Here is a 19,455-nt window from a genome sequence, read left to right as displayed (position 1 = left end):
AATAGATAGAATTGACTGGGTCTTGGGGCATTCTTTGAATGCTTGTATCTGAGTTTCAAGTTCATTCCCACATGGGGCAGGTCCCCTCTGTTAGCCTGGCGTTCTTCAGTTTTTCACCGGTTGAGATCGTCTCATGGCACAGTCTTCATCCGAAAATCCTTATTTTTGGTAAGGTAGGCATCTTGTTGACATCCTTTTAGATTTTCCCTAATTTACTCGGGGTGCCCTTCTTTATCATAAGCCAGCTATATCCTAACTTAGCTGAGTAACATCCTGTCTGTGATGGCTCCAGATCAATTTATCCTCTAAGTTGGAGAGATAAGAGTAGAGAGGACCTTTTTAGCGTCTTTAAGTGTGAGTACCTGATGGGTCTTGCTCTCGTTCCATTTTGATGAATTCGAGATCATAAAGTTCACACATTTGAAAGGTGAGTCCATGTTATCCTTGTAAGTGCATTACCAATCAATTAGGGAAATGTCTCCCCATTTATCCAAAAAACATTCTTGTTTTCCCCTTGAATGTGATTCTCCAAAAGGAGCTCTCTTTAAGAGCCTCATTTGTTTTGTAGATCCTTGTCCAGGCATAAAAGACACTATCTTCTGTTTTGCCATAAAAAAAGGAGGACGAGAAATACTTTGCTTTAAAGACCTTAAATGCCAAAGAGTTGTAGACCTGAAAATTCTCTATATTTGATTCTTGATCAGTGCATGATTGAAAAGCTTGAGGTCCTGGAACCCTAGGCCTCCTAGCCTTTCTGATCTACAGACTTTCTCTCATGCAACCATTGCCCAACCCCTCACTTTATGCTTTCCGAACCACCATAAAGACTTAATTTGGGAGGTAATATCTTCAATGATGCCCTCGGGAAGAAGATAACATGACACTGCATAAGTGGGATGGGCTTGACCCATTGATTTAAGGAAGATCTCTCTACCTCTGAAGGAAAGTAAGTTCTTAGTCCAACCTTAGATTCATTTAGTCGTTTTGTCCTTAGCAAAGCTAAATGTGGGAACTTTCATTTTTCTTACAATGAAAGGCAGTATAAGTTTTTTTTCCTCCACTCCAAAAACTTGTCTAATGGTTCTTCGGTGCTTCGGGTGGGTGTTGTTGCTTAAGGAAATGCTGGATTTTTCGTAGTTTACTTTATAGCCCGAAGATTGCTTATAATCCTGGAGGGTTTTCTTTACATTTTGGGCTTCCAAAAGGGAGTTCTTGATCAATAGAATGCTATCATCGGCATAGAGGAGGTGGGAGATTCTAGGGCCTCGTATACTTGCTTTCACACCCTTTAAGGATCCTTTCAGCTGAGTATCCAGTTGAAGCGCTAAAAGACCCTGCACACAGAAGATGAACAAATACGGGGAAAAGGGGTTTCCTTGTCGGAGTCCTCTTTTAGGAGTAAAACAGTCCGATAGATGTCCATTGATTCTAATCTAATAAGTGACAGTGCTTATGCATCTATTGATTAGAGAGACAAAATTCTCATTAAAGCCCATTTGAGTCATGAACTTAATAACAAAGTTACATTCCACCCTATCATAGGCCTTTTCTATGTCCAGTTTTAGAGCAGCCCTTTGTTGGGGTTGTTCTTAGAACCCTTTAGATAGTGGAATTAATAGTTCATGAGCTACCAAGAAGTTGTCAGAGATTCTCTTACTAGGGATGAAAGCACATTGATTCACAACAATACATTGATACATAACAAGCTTAAGGCGATTGACAATAAATTTATAGACAACTTTATAAACCACATAACAAAGACTAATCGGTCTAAAGCTTTTCATTGACTCAGGATTACTAATTTTAGGGATGAGAACAATGACAATTTTTATTAACATTATGCATGTTAGCTTTCCCATTTAGCAGGTCAAGGCATAGCTTAAATATGTCATTTTTAGAGATGGGCATGGGACTTAAACCCGATAGGTTCTGACTCGATCGGGTCGGGTTTTTTAAAATAAATTTCGAGATTGGGTCGGGTCGGATCAGATTCGAGATTAGGGTGAAAAATACCCGATGTGACCCGACCCAAAAAAAGTATAGTTTTACCTTATATATTTAGGAATAATTACAATAATACCCCTCTATATATTATTTTTTCAATTAAATTATTGTTTTTATTGAATAAAAATAATATATTATTATTATTTTGGGTCGGATTCAGATTTTATCTCAAAAAGTCGGGTCGGGTGGCGAGTATATATTATGCGGGTCAGATTTCGGGTGAATGAGTCATTGTTCTCAGGTCCGGTCGGGTGAACCAAAAATCCTACCCAATCCGACCATCCCTAGTCATTTCCAAAAACATCCCAAAAAGAGCGATAAAAGCAATCCAATAGACCGTCAATACTGGTGCTTTGTTTGGATTGATTTGGGAGAAGGCTTGGAGGACTTCTTTGGATATGGTCACAACAAAGCTTTGAGTTGTCCTCTTGGGACATACATATGTAAATGGCATCCAATATTGCTTTCAAAGTTTCCATTCTCGAAGATTGGAAGAGAGATGAGAAGAATCAGGTGGCCACCCCAAACCATTGGCCTTAGCACGAAAAAAGGTGGTGTTTGTGTCGCCTTCTTTGAGTCAGGCGAATCTAGACCTTTGTCGCTAATAGTCCTCATCTTTATCAATAAGCTTCTTGACTTCTCCTTTAAGGCTGATAATACGAACGAAAGAATCATCAGTGATTGGATATGATTCAAGCTTTTCAATCTTTGACATGAGTACTTGTTCTTTTTTTCCTTGTTCATTCTCGTTATTTGCTAGTTTCCCAACCTATTCCCAACTTCTTGCATCTTGGCTAACCTAGTCCTCGGGGTCTCATTCTATGTGTGTTTGACCACTACTTTGCACTACTCCTTTTTGGCCCAGCATGAATCAAATTTGAACTAATCCCCTTAAAAGCCTGAGAGGAATCTCGCGAAACACCATTCAAATTGACCAGGATTGTAGTATAATTGAAATAGAGAGTCAATTAGACGGAGACACTAAAATCTTTAAATATCTAAATCTAGTTTGGGGTTACAACAAACCTATCCAATCATTCCCGAATTTGATTACGAGCCTCCCTCCCAAAGGTTCACGTAAACCACCCAGTTTTTTGTCTCAAGTCCTACAAATTAACCATTTGCAATCCCATTCTAAAATCGTTCATATCAACTCAAGGTCTTCTCATGCCTCATATCTTCTCGTTAGGGTGAATTATCTCATTAAAGTCCCCTCACGATCTAAGGCAATCTAGAAAGCCTCGCAAGTCTATTAAGAAGATCCTAGTTTTCTTTCTTTATATTACTAGCACACCATCCATAAAATCAAATAAAGCGGAAATGGTGATTGTGCCAAGAGACATTCGCATCAATATGAGAGTTAGAGTAGCCAAGAATCAATACATCCATATCTTCATTTCACATTAACAAAAGAATAGTACAATCATTGGAATTCTTGACAACAGAACAACTTTTCATTCCTACTCTAGCCCTAAACTTTTTGAATTTGTTCTTTATAATCCTAGATTCAGAGACTAAGATAAATTTTGGGCCTTTTTTATGATAATTCTTTTAATATTTTGAATTACCGTTGGGTTCCCTATCCCGCGATAGTTCCAACAAAGGGCTATCATGGGGATTAGTGGGGTTGTTCAGCAGCCGCTGCTGTTGGGTCAACAAAGTTCATTCCTTCAGTCGGAGGCTCGATTTGGTCTTTCTCCTCAGCAATTTCTACTTGAGAGTTCATAGTGGTCACTGTATTAGAGAAATCACTATGATAACTTCGTAAAAAGGTTATATTTTGTGCCTTTTTACTTAGGTTATTGGTTTTTTAAAAGCCCGTTTCACTGCATATAGTTGTATTTAGGTTTATGTAGTTGTATTTGGTGGCGATGTTTTGCTACAATATTTTAATGATAAAAATGTAACTGCTTAGAGGGAAAGGTCATGTTTTGCTGATGATATGTAGGTAGCTGAAGCCGAATGAGAAGTGGAGAATTACTGAAACTGAATGGGAGTTGGAAAAATGCTACAACATTCTGGACGATATTTTTGGGGCCAAAAAATGACAAAATGATTAAGATATTTTGCTGTCCAGCCCACACGTGAATCCTCTTCCAACTGTCCATGTGAGCCTCACTTGCCAACCTTGCATACCCCTCTCGTGAAGGGAATGATCCCTTAGGGTAAAAAAAGAATTTTGGGTACAAAAAGAATTTTGGGCACAAAACCCTATTTTACCCTTAGTATAAATAGATTAAGATACCCTAAAATTAAGGGGCCTTTTGGAGGTTATGAGCTAAGAAGTATGAGAGGCGGTATCACACATTTCCTCTATTTTTTTCTTTTTTTTTCTTCATTCTTCGTGATGTCATCCATAGCTAAGCTCAAGGGGATAACAAGTTAGGTCTTTGATAGAAGCTAGCTTTGCTAAGGCGGTTCAAGGCAGCGGTTTAAGCTCACGACAACTTAAGTGTTTCGGAGTTATCTTATCCCTTTGTGCTTTTCATTTATATTTTCTGTATGGGTTTGTAATGGAACGAATGATGATGATGAATGGTCTTAACCCTGCCATGAACTAACTTATTTGGCGTGGGTTTGCCTTTGATGATTATGATTTGTTTTGAATGGATGGTTTATGTTTTCCATGTTTAAGTGTTGCTTTGTTCATTGTATAAATGCTTAGAATTGTAAGAGCTTTCGAGAGTTAATAATTTTCTATATTAGATGCTTAATGCCAAGAGAGTTAGGCTAGATCATCCTGAATAATGGGGTCAAACTGGGAAGTAAGGATCTAACATGCCTTAGAGATAAAGAAGGGGTTTCAACGACTGAAAGGAATAGGACTTAGTAGATAAAATTATGTTACAGTTTACGTTGAGAGGTATTACCATAGCATTTTCACTATCAGGTTCCTTACTAGAGATAGCTTAGGAATACTTTAGTAAACCCTGTTGAGCAACATAGTCATGGAAGATGGGAACCATTCTAGAGGCAAGGCATAAGATTCCATAGTAAACCTAGTCTTTTATCCTTCTTGTAGCTTCTTTGTGTAAGGTTGTCAAATATCTTATTTCATACTCCAGTTCTCAACACAATTTTTCCATAACATACCTTACTTATTTTATACAGCATATTTTAATGTTTATCATAACATTTCACCCAATACTTCAACATTTTTCCATAACATTCAATTCCAATTGTACACACCATTCTATACTTTACTAGTTATAATTAAGTGCATAATCTTTACTCTAAGTCCTTCTAATCTTTGTGGAGACGATACTCACTCACTACTATATTACTTGTTCAATTGTGTATACTTGCATAGTTTTAGTGCCATAGTATAGCACATTCACATTCCCAACAAGTTTTTGGCGTTGTCGTTAGAGATTGAAAATTGGTGATTTTAAGTTAGTTTTTTTCACTTTTTGTTTCTTCCTTTTTTGTATAGATTAACTTGTTATTTTTTTTACTTTTTCAGGTTGTGTTGTTGCATGACCCATAGAAGATTTGAGAAACTTCTACTATATTTGGTATATGAGATCAAACAACTTTTTCATCAAAGAATATGTGCTCAATGTGCTCAAAGAGCCAAGTACAAAGTCTAAAATTTAGGAGGTCAGTAAGTTGAGGATCCTGGAAATCCTAATGTTGCATCAAATCCCAATGTAGGAATTATTGCTCGTCTACATACTATTAGAGATCAGTTAGCTCCCATCTTGGACGATCTCAACCCTGATATTATAACTCATTAGATTTAAGCAACCCACTTCGAGCTTAAACCGATGATGTTCAACATGTTGAACTCGATTGTACAATTTGGTGGTGCGCCTCATGAAGATGCAAGGCAACACATTTGTCATTTTTGAAGGTTTTTTATTCATTTAGGCAGCAAGGTGTGTATGAAAATGTGTTGAAGCTCAAGTTATTTCCTTATTCGTCGCGTGGCCGAGCAAGGGCCTGACTTAGTGGAGTCATATTCGAATTGATAGAATCTTGGTCTGACATGTGTAAAAGCTTTTTCACTACTAGAAAAAACCCTTTAATGACGTGCATTACGAGTCATCTATGGGTGCAAATGAAACACAAATTCGCGTCATTGAAGCCACCGACATAAATATCAGATGACGCGCAATTGTGTGTCATAAATCTATGGTGCGCATTTATAACACACATTTATGACGCGCATTGAGCGTCATTGAAACCCCCGTCATAAATGAAGATGACACACATTTGTGTGTCATTGAAGCATACGTCATTAAAAAAGATGACAGACATTTGTGTGTCGTGATTGTATTTCATAAATTATATATATATATATATATATATATATATATATATATTATAGATTGACAAATAATCAAACTAAATCACATTTAATGCCTCATAATACTATATATATATATATATATATCATATTATATATAAGCAATCCATTTGCATACAATATATTCACATTAAGTTATCAAAAATATTGTAATCATATGTCGATACAAAATATCACGGTATAATAAAGTTCTACTAATATGCCCTCACCATCCGGGCGTGTACACTAGAAATCATCATCAAGTTCTACTAAAGGGGAGTCTTGTGAAAAATCAAAAGTAGCATGGTATTCCAACATATCATCAGTTTCACCATTTGCTCCATACTTGTACATCTTATGTGGTGTGAAGCCGACAACAGACAAATTCACACCTTGTCTACCTAGCAAAAAGAACACAACTTGGAAGATTCATTGCACACTATTAAGTCTGTTAACTAGTTAAGATTCTGCAGAACTTTGATAAGTTAGAGAACTACTAAGTGCAATACATTTCTCCCAAGTTTCAATTCATACCTTCTGCATATTTGATCCAATGGAGTGCGGTAATGATCAAACAATAGCCAGATACCATATCCAAGCTTCCAATGTTTCTGTAACTTGTATTTCATAACCATATTGTGTCATTGAAGCACTAGCGCTTTCTGAACCATATTGTGTCATTGAAGCAGTGTTATTCTCACCATCAACTTGATCATTTTCATTATTGGGAGCAGGAACTCGCTCTCTGTAAAGACGATATTCAGGCAAATTGAAATATGACACATGAACTAGACATACTAAGTTTGGGGGAGAAATTATGGAACTAACATGATTCCTAAAATTTTATGAAGCATGCCTAGGCAAAGAAACATGATGTCTTAGAAGTTGAGTACTTCTTTCACCTTTACCATAATGCTCCTCCAAATGTGCAAATTGTCGTTTGAATCGCTTAACACCACTATTTGATTGAAAAAAGAAAAAGAATATCGTTATTTGCAATGCTAGAAGAAAATGTTATCAACTGGAATTTAGAATTTCCAGACCCCCACCCCTTATATTTCGCTTAAGCACTACATAACTTGAAATGAGGATTCGATCTACAAAACCACTCAAAAAGTATTACTTTACTAAGCTGTATCTAAACTGTATAAGGATAATCTTGGACATCATATTAAGAAACAATAGGATTTTTAAAGGATATTAAACAACAAAAGTTAAGAGCTTGAAAGGTACATGAAGTTGGTCTGATCCCCACCGCGGAGGTACTCCTGTAGCATCTGGGGATGATACTCTAATATCTGTTAGGCTACAAATTGGTTAAGCTATATGATAAATAGAAACTAGATAACACCAAAGCAACAAATGTGGAGTACCTCTTTATAAATCAGCTCTCTAACATCATCTTTTTCCAATTTCCTTCTCTCAAATTCTAATTTCAAAATAGGTTGAGTGGATGGTTCACAGTCCATATTTACTAAACCATAAAAGTATGGATCATCTAATGCCTACCAGCGTAGAACAACACCATTAGGAATATCAAAAGCTTGTAAGTCATGATCTAACTGTCAGATTTATCATTTGTAGTTAATTTAATGCCAATGATGAGAAGAATTATCATATCTTGATGAAATAATGCTGACAAAACATCAAATCAAAATTTGTAGCATTCAAGATCACCCATTCATGGATTTCAATGCTATAGGAAGCATATCCTTTATGTTTTCTGAATATAAAACAATGTTAGCAAGAAACCCTATTTTTTGTAAATTTCAGGGTTATCTATTATATGCATACCTTGTTTTCCTTTTTAGTGCTTTTGAAAGAAAAAATTAAATACTAGGAATTCTCAATCTTACTTCTTCAGCTGTGGGATGATATTTTGGATCAAATGCAAGTAAGCGCTCAAGTAGGCGAAGAGCCCCGGGATCCACATTAGGGAACTTCTGTGATATTTTGGATTATATAAAACAATGTTAGCAAGAAACCCTTTTCATTTCTAATCTGCCAGGTAATGATAAATTAAGTAGTGAGTGATCAGTATCTAATCTCTCAATTAGAATCTCAGTAACAAAGCTTGAAATCAGCGTCAGGTTGAAGTGAAAATAAATCAAGTGAAATATAAGAAACAAGATAACTAACCCTTGATATAGATTCAGGAGGGGGAGTGCCAAGCATATCGGTCATGAGATCCAATTGGTGCACCACGTTTTTTCCAGGAAAAAGTGGTTTTCCTGTAAGTATCTCAGCAAATACGCATCATATACTCCACATATCAATTGTATGAGTGTAGTGCAAAAGGATTAAAGACTCAGAAATTGCAATTATAGTCTAATAAAACATACTTAATATAATTATTAAAAATCAAAACGCAAATGAAAGTTCAGATGTTGCACTTTTCGTGCTCAAAAGATATATAAAAATAAGTGATTAACAATAAGGCACATGAAAATAATGATAGGTGCACCAATAACATTAAAAGTGGCTAAATATCCATGATAACAAAGCATGATATAAAACCATAGTTGAATACAGATGGAACTAATGAAAAGCGTATAATATTTTTCTTTAGCACCTAGACTTTGCTAATACGATCAATTCTATGAGCTTAATTAGAAGAGATTTGATTTGAGCACACAAAGAATAAACCTATTGATCAAAATGATTAATGACCTTTAACAATTTCCAAGTATTAACTTCCTTATTCCAAATTACAGTAACAACAATACACATTCTTAAAGCTGCAAGATAAGCTTCAAGAATTTCCTCTAGAAAATGATGTAGAAAAGAAATATTATACGGTGATTACAGAAATGGACGACATCCAAGTTACATAATCATCAAACTTAAATTCTACATAAGGAAAACTATTAACTGATAGGAGAAAACCAATCTAGTATGGACTACTTCAAAGATGAAAAGTTCATTTTAAGCCATTCCAAGAACTTACTTAAACGTGCAACTGAAAACATCAAATTACACAGTGAAGAATTGGTTATGTGCACAAAGGATGTTAAAGGAAATTCACATCTATCAAAAAGTAAACAAAAATGCCTATTGTGGTTTTACTGCTAAGTAAATGAGCATCAGTCCAAACAAGTACTACTCTGGATAAATACCAACAACTAACTATTCCATAGAAAGTATAAGGGGAATACCAGGGGAGTCAAAATATTTTGAGAAATTAAAGCAATATATGTATACACATAATGACTAGGTTACCGAAACAAAAAATATTTCTCCTACTTTTTTAGTGATATCAGCAACTGGAAATAAGAATATCAAGATGAAAAGCCTAATATATAGACGACTAAAAAGAACTTACTTTGGAGAAAAAGAATCCATAGAGTTCAGGAGCACGATACCAACGGGTTGCAATATAGTCCTAGATGGATTAAATAAGTTAGATTAGTTAGCACAACCTTTTGGAGGCTTGCCTAATGTAATGAAGGAAACGTTTAAAAGCAAATTAAGCCATTTGAGAAATACTAAGGAAGCATGAAAGCAAAAGCTTCAAGATTTAATGAAAGAACAATATATAGTCCAAAAAATCGCTGATGGGGCATCATTAAATGACACTAGGGCAAGCCCAAAATTACACATCTTCAACTTACAGTCAGCATTAGCCAGGATGTTCTTTGGTTTTAAATCTTGATAGAATACATTTGCTACAGTAATAGGAAGGAAAAAAACTTAGCAAATACAACTAAGAGGTGAGGTTAGGGAAGCATTCTAAAAAGCACTGACCTTTTCACCCGTGTGGTTGTTAATCGTAGAAGAAACAACCCCATAACTTCCTTTCCCAATGATCTCGTGAATTTGATATCGACTTCCCTCTCCATTTTCAGTGAAAAAATTTGTTTCAAGTCCGCCCTGAATAACACCATTGTTTAGAAACACCAAAAGTCCTATTCAGAAATAAGGAACAAGAGAAAAAGGGGGGAAACATGCGTTGTGGTGAATGGCCAAATCAGTGGACTGCTGCAAAAGAGAAAAAGGGGGAAGCATGCGGCGTGAACTGATTATCGAGGGGGAAGAAGAGGGAAAATATGAAAATAATGGGGGGGAATTAAAATACGATTTTTACAGATGACACGCAATTAAAAGTGTACTCCGTGTTTTTGCAAATTTTTAAAATTATGACTATTAAATATGACACACATTATTGTAAGTCATAAATCGTTCAGATTTTAAAAAACATGACATTTTTTATGACACACATTTTTTGCAAGTCATAAATTAGTGTGTGTCATCGTTCTTGTGTCATTAAAGGTATATTTTCTTGTAGTGTTTACTGATATATATTCCACCCAATATGAACACTCAACTGGGGAATGACATATCATCCTTTCGTCAGGCTGATGACGAGTTAATATATGAGTCTCGGGACCGATATAAGGGATTGCTTTGTAAGTGCGTAAACCATGGATTCCATGATTAGGCGTAAATGGTGATGTGTTGTAATTGTGTGAAAGCTCCCGCGAGGATGATGCTAGATGCTTCAACAAATGACACTCTGTTAGACAACTCACCTGAAGAAACTTTTGGTATCCTTAATAGGATAGCAAACAATGACTATTAATTCCCTTCTTCAAGGCTAGAAATAGGGAGAAAGGCATAATGAACAATTTAGCTGGATGATTAAGATTTTATTTTAGCTCAATTATCGGTAATCACCAACATGTTGAAGAATCTCTAATGTCCTAGTGAGGTGAAGGAAGTAAAGATGACAAGTGTTGCATGTGTATTATGTTGTGGCAATCATCACGTGGGAAACTTCAATAAGAACACCACCAACAACCCCTACTTGAAAACCTACAACCCTAGATGGCGTCGATAACTAAATTTCTCATTGGTTAATCAAGGGGCTAACAATGCAAGCAATTCTACACGAAAAAATAATGTGGTTGAACTCCCAAGTTTTCAGCATAATATGTTATGGAAAATGCTAACAAGGGGTTAACGTCTTCATCAAATAAAAATTCTTTGGAAGCTACACTCTAAGTGATCGCTTGTAAATGTATATGCTAAGGTAAGAAAATCTGTGCAAGTGTACACAATTGATGCAAGTAATATAGTAGTGAGTGAGTATCGTCTCCACATGGATTGGAGGGCTTTTAAAAGATTGCTACAGCTAGGAATAAGTGTCACTAACTAATCCTAAGTATATAAGTCTAATGATATAAACAAGGAAAATATGCAATGGCAAATGGTATGAACATATGGAAAAAGTATGGTTGAAATAAGAAAAATTGTAAAGTGAGCAGAAAAGTTTTGTCGAGGCAAGAATAATATGCAAATGTAAACAAATAAAAGTTTTCAAGGCTAAAGTTATTAAAACTTTGTAAATAGACTAGCAGCCTCACACAATCAGACTTCTAACGGGGCACGTAGGTTGGTTTTGCTATGGCGAGAAGTTATTTTATGCTAAGAATGATTTGGTATGCTATTCTTAGGCTGCCCGACAGGATTACTGAGTATTCTTACACGGTTGCAATGGCAATACTATTCGGCGTGAGCTACAACCCTTGGTTTGTCAGACTGTTGTTGCGGTAATACCCCTCAGCATGAACTATAGTCGTTGTCTATCTTACTCAAGCGTTTATCCCTTTTAGTCGATTGAAACCCTTTCCTTATCTCTAAGGCAGAAAGGTTAGAACATCACCATCCCAGATCTATTCATTTGTTTACGTAGATCTATATTAATTCTCTCGAATCTAAGAATCTATTTCTAGAAAAACGGCAATCTATCAAAAGCTCTTACAAGGTCTAGAAATGTTTCGACTAGGCACCAGGCAATCTCTCAAAGCTCTTAGAGTGTCAAGGCAAAAGGTTAAAACAATGAACAAAATAAAACTTTACAAAAACATACTTAATCATTCATTAACGGTAAAATAAAATATCATCCAAGCATTCCCAACACCAAATAAAACAGTTTATGGTGTGGTTAACATCATCCCAAAAATAGTCATTAAGTACAAGCCCCTGGAAAAATAAAACATGAAGAACAAGATGAAGAAAAACTCCCAGAACAGAGCTCTGCCGTGACATCAGACCACCACCCTGACTGATCCAACGTACCAGCCTCTCTCGAGGGCCTGGATGTCACCCCGACGAAGCCGGCTATGGACAACACCAAGGATAGACGAGTGGGAAACGGTGGAAAAAGGACGCCACGACCTCCTTTTTCCAAACCTAGGGTATTTTCTCTGTATGATTATCCCTTTTCTGGGCGACTATAATGGGGTATTTATAATGGGAATTCCTAGGATTTTGTGTTATTGAATATTCCCTAAATACCAGTGTTAACTTGTCCATGCTATAAATAGAAAGAAGACTGGAGGTGGTCAATTCATTAAAAGGACATGATTGCACGTGAGGTCAATCAGACAGCTAGAAGATGACGTTAGCAGTTTTTCAGATTAGTATCAGCCTCGGCAAGAAAAAATTGTTCCTTAATGTCTTCATCTTCTGTATTCCACGGGCCCTAGCATATTAATTTGTTTCGGCAAAAAAAAATTCCTCAGTCATTTCATGTATCATCACAATCAACAAACAACCTTTCTTATCAGCAGCATCAGTTTAATCAAATAAACTTTAGCTTGGCAAAACTTATCCACCATATGAAAATATGTCCTAAATGCAACTATATGCAGTTAAAATGCTATGTCAGTGGCTTTTAGACAATCAATAACTTAAGTAAAAAGACCTAAAATATAGTTTTTATGGAGTTATCATAAAGATTTCATGGTGACAACGAAGGCATTGTTGCAAGATCATTCAGCATCTATCAAGAACCAAAGAGCTTTATTATAAAGTCAATGAGCATTGCTGCAAAACCATAGCTCATCCTTGAGAGCCTTGGAGACTCAAGTGGATCAAATTGCTATAACATTGCATGTTCGCCCACAAGGTAGTCTACCTAGTGACACTGAAGTCACTGATAATCAAGGAAAGGAGCAATGTAGTGTACTCACTTTAAGAAGTGGCTCCCAACTTAACCAAGGAGATAAGTTTGGGGAAGGAAGTTAGATGATTCCAATCCCAACAGTGTGCAAGAAGAATCAGAGGTAAAATGAGAATGAGGGTTCAACAAGTGAAGCTACTGATGGTAGATAGAATAATGTTACAATAAAAGTTTAAACCCCACCAGCAGAAGAAGAAGTCAGACCCTCACCCCTTCCGCAAAGGTTGAAGAAGCAAAATCATGACTTTTAGTTTAATAAGTTTGTTGATATCCTTGACCAGTTGTACATCAATGTTCAATTATTGGAAGCCATTGATTAGATGCCCACCAATGCTAAGTTTCTCAAGAATATTATCACCAAGAAAATGAGTGTAGAGAAATATGAAATAATTGCTACAACAAACGAGTATTTTTTATGATAAGCAAGTTGCCACTAAAAAAGAAAATCTTGGCAGCTTCATCATCCCTTGTTCTATAGGGGATAATTATGTAGGGAGAACCCTATGTGATCTTGGATCGAGTGTGAATTTAATTCCCAAGTTAGTACTTCTAAAGCTTAGAATGGGAAGTGTAAGACCGACCGTCTTTATCTTGTAATTAGTCGATCGATCCATGTCTCACTCGAAGAAAGAGTTGAAGACGTCGTGGTGAAGGTGGACAAATTTGTGTTCATAGTTGATTTCCTCATCTTTAATTCAAAAGTCAATGATAATGCGCCTATCATTTTAGGGTGACCATTTCTAGCTACCAGTCGAATCTTAATCGATTGTGAAAATGGTGAATTTACTATATGGGTGATTGATCAAAGTGTGACCATTAATTTCTTCACACACTCAAATAGTGGATGATTCCGAGGATTGTTATGTGTTATAGACATGGATTGGATAGTGAAAGAGGAAGTTGTAGAATTTTGTTGTAGCAATTTTGTGTAGATCAAGGAATATGAGAAGGTTAGTGAAGATGACATCGATGAGCCTAAGGAATTCCCAATGGAGGTGTAGTAGTCTAGTTTACTCATATCTAGATCAGGTACGCAATTTGAACCCTTAGATTTTATTAAAATTATTCCTCCAAAACCTTCACTTGAGCATGCACCCACTTTAGAGTTAAAGTCTTTGCTATCGTAACTTAAATATGTGTATTTATGTAGTGATGAGACTTTGCCTATGATAATATCTTCTAGTCTTAAACCTGAGCAAAAACATAGTTTGATAAATATGTTATCTCAACATAAGAAAGCTCTAGTTCAGACTATATCTGACTTGAAGAGTATAAGCCCTACTATTTGCATGCAAAAAATTTTCCTTGATGAATGCCACAATAATTTTGTTAAACCCAAAAGAAGGATCAACTTAGTCACAAAGAAGGTGGTAATGAAAGAGATCATTAAATGGCTCGATGCTAGAGTATTTTACCTAATATGCAACAGTTCATGGGTTAGCCCGGTGCAATATGTGCCCAAAAAATAGGCGTGATAGTGGTAAGTAATGAGAACAATGAGCTCCTACCGACAAGAACCGTCACAGGGTAAATAATTTGCATGGATTACGAAAAGCTTAACAAGGAGACCAAGAAAGACCATTTCCCCTTCCCATTCATTAATCAAATGCTTGATTAATTGGCAAGAAAGTCCTTTCATTGCTTCCTTGATAGGTGTACAACCAAATTGCTATAACGCTAGAGGATCAAGAGAAGAAAACCTTCACTTGCCCATATGGTACATACGCCGTTAGGAGGATGCCTTTTGGACTATGCAATGCTCTAGAAACTTTCCAAATGAGTATGTTGTCCATTTTGTCAGACATGGTCGAAACTTTTTTAGAGATCTTCATGGATGACTTTTCTGTCTCGACGGATGATTTCGAACAATTCTTTGGCAATTTAGCAAAGGTGCTAAAGTGATGTGAAGAATATGACCTAGTGTTGAATTGAGAGAAGTGTCACTTCATGATGATTGAAGGCACAATTTTAGGACACAAGATCTCATACAAAGGGATAGAGGTAGATAAGGCAAAGGTTGAAGTAATCAAGAAGCTACCTCCTCCCACCACCATGACGGGCATTCGTCGCTTTTTAGGGCATGTGGGCTTCTATAGGAGATTCATAAAAAATTATCCAAAATCTCCAAGCCTCTGTGCATTTTGCTACAAAAAAATCAACCTTTCGTGTTTGACAAGGATTGCTATGGCGCATTCAATTCCACCAGATTGGACTACCCTGTTTGAACTGATGTGTGACACAAGCGACTATGCTGTGGGAGTAGTGATAGGGTAGCGACGAGGTAAGATCTTTCATGTGATTTATTATGCTAGTCACACCTTAAATAAAACACAAGTAAATTACACAACCACTAAGAAATAATTGCTTGCTATAGTATTTGCTTTTGATAAGTTTAGAGCATACTTGATAAACATTAAGGTTATAGTTTATACCGATCACTCATCTATCTAGTACTTAGTGACCAAGAAGGATGGAAAACCTAGACTTATTAGGTGGATACTTTTCTTGCAAGAAATTGACTTAGAGGTTAAGGATAAGAAAGGAACTGAAAACCAAGTTGATGATCATCTCTCTAGGATAGAAAACAAAGTGGTATGTGATGAAAACTTAGAAATTAAGGAGGAACTATATGATGAGAAAATCTTATTTGTCGTGGCCATTTTGTGGTATGCTGATATAGTTAACTTTATTTTTAGTGGTGTTTTGCCTCTTGATTTAAATAGCCAGGGAAAATATAAATTCAGGCATGACATGCGATTCCACTATTATGATGAGCCTTATTTGTTCAAGAAATATACTGATCAGATGATTCGAATATGTGCCCCTGAAGAAGAGTAAAAGGAAATATTACTCCATTGTTATATAGCTCCTTGTGGAGGCCATTTTGGAGGGGTTAGGACTACTGCAAAAGTCCTAAAATATGAGTTCTATTGGCCCACACTCTTCAAGGATGCATATGAGTTCTACGAGGCTTGTGATAGATGCCAATGCACTGGAAACATCTCTAGTCAACATGAAATGTTGTTGCAAAACATCCTAGAGGTAGAGCTCTTTGATGTAGATGGAATAGATTTCATGGGACCCTTCCCATATTTCTTTGACGATCTTTATATCCTCTTAGGAGTGGACTATATGTCCAAATAGGTTTAGTCCGTGGCTACTCCAAGGAACGACTCTAAGAATTTCCTGTTATTCTTCACAATATCATCTTCACGAGGTTTGGATCACAAAGAGCCATCATAAGTGATGAAGACACCCATTTTGACAAAAAGTTAATTGTTAAGGTATTACAGAGATATGGGGTGCGATACAAAATTGATACAACATACCATCCCAATACCAACAGACAAGATAAAGTCTCTAAACAAGAGATTAACCAAATTTGTGAGAATATGGTGAACCCTAAGAAGAAAGACCAGACTCACAAGCTCAACAAAACATTATGGGCCTATCGCATGACATTTAAGACACCACTCGAGATGTCATCGTTCAATCTAGTTTATGGCAAGGCTTGCCATATTCCTATTGAGCTAGAGCATAAAGCATACTGGGAAATCAAGGAGCTCAACCTGGATACCCAACTAGCCGATAAAAGAAAATTGCTCGAGTTGAATTAAATAGAGAAATTTTGAGCCCAAACATATGTGAATGCTCGTCTATACAAGGAGAAAACTAAAAAGTGGCACAAAAACATATTTTGCCGTGACATTTTCGTGAAGGCCAACAAGTTCTCCTATACAATTCAAGGCTCAAGCTATTCTCAGACAAGCTCAAGTCACGATGGTTCGGGCCTTTCCAAGTACATCATGTTTACCCTCATGAAGTTGTAGACATCAAGAACCTCGACGATGGTATCATTTTCAAGGTTAACGGGCAACGAATGAAGGCCAACACCGGAGCACTAATTTTACGTGACAATTCTCCACTCCTCCTCCATGATGCATGATAGTTTGTACCCACTATCCTTTTCTTATTTGTTATAGCATTTTTATTTTTTTTCTCTATTCATAAATAAAATCTTTATTTTATCTTACTCGTTTCCTTTTTATTTTTCAATATTTTTAGTTTCTTGGAAAGGCAGCATGAGGGTAAAAGAAGAAGTAAAGTTGGAGGAAACCCTAATTTTATTCTCAGTTTGGGTGACAAAAGGGGATAACTTTATCTCTTTTTAACTTTTTAATTTTTAAACATCATAAATCAATCACATTTTATTTTCTATTTCCTTCTTTTTATTTTATCGTTAACTCCCCATTAACTCTTCCCTTTTTCCCAAAACCTCCAACTCCAAGCCATTCATTTTTTAACCACCCTTAATTTCTTTGTTTTCACTTTCTTCACATCTCTTTTATTTTCCTCTCTCTCTCTTTCATCTTCTTTGTCGTGCAAACACCATAGCCAAAGTCCCAAGCTTTATTTTTTTCATCTTACAGTAGCCATGGCCTATTTTAAGCAAGTCACCAATACCTCTTCATTGTTGTAAACGTCAATAAATACAAATTGATAGGTTCAAGGATGAGGCTTCCAAGGAATGTTTCCAAGGAATGTTTCCAAGGAATCAAAACCCACAACATCTATTTCGAACAAGGGTTCATCTTTTCGATTGTTGAAGATGAGGGTTTTGGATTAGAGGTCATGGAAGTGATGGCTACACACAAGGGGAAGAAGTTCGCCCAACACCTCGATGAGGTGTCTACGATATTAGTGAAAGAATTCTATACTAATCTTACCAACCCTTCTCAACACGTCATCTTTGTAAGAGGGGAGAAGGTCCAATTCACTCCATTGGTCGTCAATCGATCTTTCAAGTTGAAAAACATTCTATATAACTACTCCAACTCTGACAAGCACACCAATTCCAAAACCTACCAGTGATCTTTGAAGACTTATCTAGAACACTAAGTGGAAGGGAGACACCCCTAGCAAACTAAGCGTTGAGAGGTGGTGCCTTAAACCTAAAACAAAACTATGGAACTATTTCTTGAAGACCAGGTTGAAGCCCACATTGTATCGCACAATTATTTTGCTGTAGAGAATGATTTTCCTCCATTCGATTATAGTCAGACGCTTGATTGACATTGACAAGATCATAGTAGAAGAAGTATATAATTTCCTTAAGAGGAAGAAGAGCCCCTTAATCTTTTCAAGCCTAATCACTGTGTTGTGCAAAAATAAAAAGGTCGTTAAAAACTGGCTTATGAGGTTGAATCATCCCGAAAAACCAAAGAGCAAGTTGAAATCTTGTCGAACAATTTACAAACCTTCTTCACTTATTAGAAAAAGAGAGATAAGGTCTTGTCCTCTTCCTTCAAGAAGATGTTCCCCTTGACTTTCGATGACTTCCCTCCCTTCCCCGGAGGAATATTAAGAACACTGAAGGATATTGCAACATCCTTTGAAGGGGCCTGACGTGATGAAGATGCTCCAGTTGATGAGACATCACTCATGTTTCCTACCATAGTCAAGGCGACCGCTACTTGCCCCCACAACAGTTATGAAAGATGAAGAAAATCATTTGGGAGACCAACAGATCCCAGAGCACTGAGACGAGCCAAACCAATCTGAAGATGTAGAGAATGAACCCGTTGAGCAAGCTAACGAGATCCTTCATTCGCCTGAAATGACGTACCACACTAATTAGCCAATGACCAAAATTCGACTAAAGAGATCAACAAGTTGTGCGTGGACTCCTCTTACATAGGTGTTTGAGACTACTACGCCTCTATGCACCACCCAAGGACACGACCAGGCTAGACCTACTCCAAAGAGAAAACACACCAGACATGTGGGGAGCAAGACAACCCCACCGCTACTACAATGAGGTACACTTATTTTCATTAGCATTTTCATCTCATATAGTTTAGCTTAATTTAATTCTCATGTATTGAGGACATTGGATCTTTCAAGTTCGGGATTGATAGTCATTAATAGAATTCTGATATGGTATTTGTTAGGTTTCAAGGTAGTTTTTGGAATAATTTAATTGCTCACAATGATATAGAATATTTTATGGTTGTTATTGCTTGAATGTACATGACTGTTGGGATTGATAAAGCCAACTCTAGGAATTAATTGTTTGTGCTCAAATTGATACATGATTGTATGTTTTCTATGCTTAAGGAGATTAGAATTTTTTTAGAGAATAACTCATTCATGCCTTAGCATAAATTGTTGTTAATGAGCTTAAATGATAAATGATAGC

General features: G+C 36.4%; 1 pseudogene; it reads right to left on the bottom strand.

The window, feature by feature from the left end:
- Window positions 1-6,862: 6,862 nt before the first annotated feature.
- LOC120175189 lies at window positions 6,863-18,712 on the bottom strand (annotated as a pseudogene).
- Window positions 18,713-19,455: the final 743 nt, after the last annotated feature.

This window comes from Hibiscus syriacus, unplaced genomic scaffold (genome assembly GCF_006381635.1).
Source record: "Hibiscus syriacus cultivar Baekdansim isolate YM2019G1 unplaced genomic scaffold, ASM638163v2 tig00112159_pilon, whole genome shotgun sequence".
Classification (NCBI taxonomy): Eukaryota; Viridiplantae; Streptophyta; class Magnoliopsida; order Malvales; family Malvaceae; genus Hibiscus; species Hibiscus syriacus.
The sequence above is the reverse complement of the archived record's forward strand: the minus strand, read 5'-3'. Positions and strand labels throughout refer to the sequence as shown.